Source organism: Rutidosis leptorrhynchoides, chromosome 1 (assembly GCF_046630445.1).
Source record: "Rutidosis leptorrhynchoides isolate AG116_Rl617_1_P2 chromosome 1, CSIRO_AGI_Rlap_v1, whole genome shotgun sequence".
Lineage (NCBI taxonomy): Eukaryota > Viridiplantae > Streptophyta > Magnoliopsida > Asterales > Asteraceae > Rutidosis > Rutidosis leptorrhynchoides.
The window spans coordinates 728,878,009-728,883,109 of record NC_092333.1 but is presented as its reverse complement, the minus strand read 5'-3'; positions in this window follow the sequence as shown (position 1 = coordinate 728,883,109).

Sequence of the window (5,101 nt, the reverse complement as noted above, 5' to 3'; positions counted from 1 at the left end):
TATGATTAAGTAAATGACATATTAGGTCATTTATAGTTGAATATTATGAAATGGTATGCATGCCTGTCAACTTTTGATGAAATGAAAGTTTGTCTTTTAAAACGAATGCAATGTTTGTAAAATGTATCATATAGAGGTCAAATACTTCGTAATGTAATCATATGTTATTGTATTCATCCTTATGGATTAGGACGGGTCATCTCATGTGGTATCAGAGCGGTGGTCTCTGAAAGGACCCGTTCATATACATCATAAGAGATTCACAATAGTTGATTACATCATGAGGTATTTGACCTCTATATGATACATTTTACAAACATTGCATTCGTTTCTAAAAGACAAACTTTCTTTACAACGAAAGTTGACTGCATGCATACCATTTCATAATGCATCCAAGTTTAATTGACTTAATAATAATCTTGATGAATTTCAACGACTCGAATGCAACGTCTTTCAAAAATATGCCATGAATGACTCCAAGTAATAGCTATAAAATGAGCAAATGCACAGTGAAAGATTTCTTTGACACCTGAGAATAAACATGCTTTAAAGTATCAACCAAAAGGTTGGTGAGTTCATTAGTTTATCATAATCATTCATCTCCATTATTTTAATAGACCACAAGAATTACATTTCCAGTTCTCATAAATATACGTCCCATGCATAGAGACAAAAATCATTCATATGGTGAATACCTGGTAACCGACATTAACAAGATGCATATAAGAATATCCCCTATCGTTCCGAGAAATCCTTCGGACATGATAAAAACGAATTCGATGTACTAAAGCATCCGGTACTTTGGATGGGGTTCGTTAGGCCCAATAGATCTATCTTTAGGATTCGCGTCAATTAGTAGATCGGTTTACTAATTTTTAGGCTACCAAGCAAAAGGGGCATATTCGGCTTCGATCATTCACCCATATAATGTAGTTTCGATTACTTGTGTCTATTTCGTAAAACATTTATAAAAATTTCGCATGTATTCTCAGCCCAAAAATATAAAGGGTAAAAAAGGTAAATAAAACTCACCATACTGTATTTCGTAGTAAAAATACATATAACGTTATTGAACAAGTGCAAGGTTGGCCTTGGATTCACGAACCTATTTTAATTATATATTTTTATATGTTGGTCAATATCTGTATAGCAATTTAGGTTAGGTCATAGTGTACCACAATCCTAATGCTTGAGACTAATATGCAAAAGTCAATAAAAGTCAATTTGACTCAAAATAATTTCCAAAAATCTATACATGATTAATATATAGTTTAAATATCGTCATTTTATATTTTTAAATATTTTTAAAAGATTTATTAGAGTAAATAATATAATTTATGTATAAAATTTTATATTAAAGATAATATGATAGGTATTATTAAAGTAATTTATTACACATAGTAAAATATATTTGTATCACATATTTATTTGATAAAATAATATCTATAATAATAGTAAGTAAAAGTTGTATTATTTTCTAATAATAATTATTATTATAAAAATATCAATATTTATAATTACTAAGATGACATTATGATAAAATGATAATTCTAATTATGATAACTTTAATATTTATGATACTTTTTAATATTATCTTTTAAATAATAATTCTATTTAAAATGATAATAATGATGATATTTTATAGTAACAATGACAATTCTATTAAAATGATAATTTTTGTTAAAATGATAATTTTAATACTAACGATACTTTTAATAATAATAATAATAATAATAAAAATAATAAGAACGATAATTTTATCAATATCTTATAATATTTTAATTTTATCATGATACTCTTACTCATTATTTCCTAATCATTTCGTTTAATAGCTTTTAATCGTCCTTTATATCGTGTTCATAATAATTATAATAATAGTAATCAAAATAATTAGGTGTTACTAATATTAGTTTTAATTACAATAATACTAATAATGATAATTACTATGACATTATTAACGATAATACAAATAATTATTTTAATGATAATATAATAATAATAATAACAATAAAAATAACCATTTTTCAATAATGATATATATATATATATATTAATAATGATAATAATAATAATGATAATAATAATAATAATAATAATAATAATAATAATAATAATAATAATAATAATAATAATAATAATAATAATAATAATATTAATAATAATAATAATAATAATAATAATAATTAGATAATAATAATAATAATACTAATTATAATTTCAACGATAATAACGATAGTAATAATAATAAAAATAATAATTTTTAATGATAAATCCTTTTATTGATAAAGATAATAATAATAATAATAATAATAATAATAATAATAATAATAATAATAATAATAATAATAATAATAATAATAATAATAATAATAATAATAATAATAATAATAAGATAAAACTAGAACGACGATAATAATAATCATTTTTAATAATAATACAAAAATTCGATTGACTATAACTTCAAATTCGTTCATCGAAACCATTCGATATCTAAAGGAAAAGTTCTTAATTTTTCGCTAGCTTTCCAACGACATGCATATCTTATACCTTATCTCAACCGCATATATAACTAATTCAGGATTCAACATAACTTAACTAAAGGCAATATCAAAAGTACAAACATGCATAATCCTATATACTTGAGCACTAGTCAAGGATACACTATTAGTATGTAAAAGTTAAATTATGAATACTCACGTATCAATATTGAGATTCAATATTGTAGGAAAGGTACGTAAACGCAACGGAGATGATAAACACTAAATTGACCTCACGAGCATACCCATGAACCATACCCATCACCTCCATAGCTATAACCCATAATTTCCTTAGCCCTATCCTACTCGAAGAACTCGTTTTGAAATGACTCGTTCCTGACTCCGTCGTAGTATTTTATGTATAAATACTAATAATAATACATAATACTCTTAATAATAATAATAATAATAATAATAATAATAATAATAATAATAATAATAATAATAATAATAATAATAATAATAATAATAATAATAATAATAATAATAATAATAATATAAATATAAAGATAAATATATACGGAGTAATATATGTGATATGTGTGTGTGACAGAATGAAACTCGTCGAGTATTTAAACAAGTTATCAGGATTTGATCCCCATGCGATCTCATGGGGATGATGTTGTTTCTTCATGTGGTCTCATGACTTGGTTTCACAGCTGGTATCCACTTCATCTTCTTGCCGACACTCGTATTTCGTTTAAGATCTCATTTGTTAACATAAATAATATTAATTAATATATAATATATTAAATCTTTAGAATTAATTAAATATTATATTATATTTACGTGCGTAGTAAAAATGTAATTTTTGTTCAAATGACTCGTACGTTGTCACTCGACTCATGTACCACTTTCGGGTTTTCAAACGTACTATCGTACGTTTAGAAAACTAGCCTTTTACGTTACGCGACGTGTACCCTTATTAATAATTTGACTTACTCATCAATAAGTTACCTTTTAAAAATATGTAACTTATAAAATTGAACGTTGTGGTCATTTGCTTCTATAAATCAGTGACTCGTTGTTTATCAAAATATATTATTTTAAATCAGGACATTTTATGACTAAGTTATATATATTTATATTTTCATTTCGAAATATAAATTTGGGACAATATATAATATATAGTTTTTCAAAACTAATAATATCCAAATTTATAAATCTTGAAATCGTTTAAATAATAAGAAATATTATTTCGTAACATTTGTATTTTTAAAGTTCAAAATTGATATACTTTATTTATATAAAAATGTTTACAAGGACATTTTAATATTCTAATTACTTTATATTCTAAATCATTTTATTACAAAGGTTATAATAGTAGAAGTTGTTATTTCATAAGACGTTCTTAAAAAGTTTATTATATCGAGAAGACATTTTTGTTTATGAACATAAAATCATATATGAATCATATCAGGTTTCAAGGTTTTAACTTCTAGTTTAATCATGACTCGTAGGATTAAGTATAAAGGAAAATCAAACGTAAGGAATCATCTTAATGTAAAATGTCGATCGTATTTACCTTTTCAATATCTATTTCTAATTTTCCTATATTCCCTAATTTCACTTTCACAATACATAATATGTAGGTTAATTAATTTTATCTTATCAAAGTCACGGGGCAATTATTGTAGGGCATGTATTGGAATTTAACAGGAATTTCTACCAATCTGGCTAGCTCTTGTTACTTGCCACTTTGTCCTTACTCGAAGATCACTTTACCATTTATTCCAAATATCGTTAAAAAGAAAAGGTTTCCTAATTCAAAGTGGACCTCTCAACAGAGACTCGTAATCATAATTCAATGTATCTAATAATTCAATCATTTGATATTATCTTTTAATTCCGTCGATAAATATATAAATACGTTCATGTAAAGTATTATACGTTTAATACTTCGTTAATATTCTCAAGTAATAATATATATATATATATATATATATATATATATATATATATATATATATATACATATACATATACATATATATATACATATATATACATATATATCATATATATACATATATATACATATATATATGTATGTATGTATATATATATATATAATCATATCCATTTATGTATTGGTTCATGAATCGTCGAAACTTGGTCGAGGTTAATTGAATGTATGAATACAATTTAAAATTCTTGAGATTCAACTTACAAACTTTTGCTTATCGTGTCGGGAATATATAAAGATTAAAGTTTAAATTTGGTCAGAAATTTCCGGGTTGTCATAGTCTTAGCGAACCAGGTCTTGCATTAGTGTGTCTAACCGATAGATATTAAGATACATTAATGAGTCTGGACTTCGACCGTGTCTGCATATCAAAAGTTTTGCTTATCATTTTTGTCAAAAATTATCTGCTTATCATTCTTAGTCTAGACACATCTTACTGCATTGATTGCATGAATAGTGTACAGACAAAATTCATATCTTAGCGTATCTGCTAATTCACATCTTAGCGTATCTGTTACTGTAAACTTTGCCTGTCATATTCCGTAAATTTCTCCGTAATCTACGAAATCCTTTGCTATATATATATATATATATATAT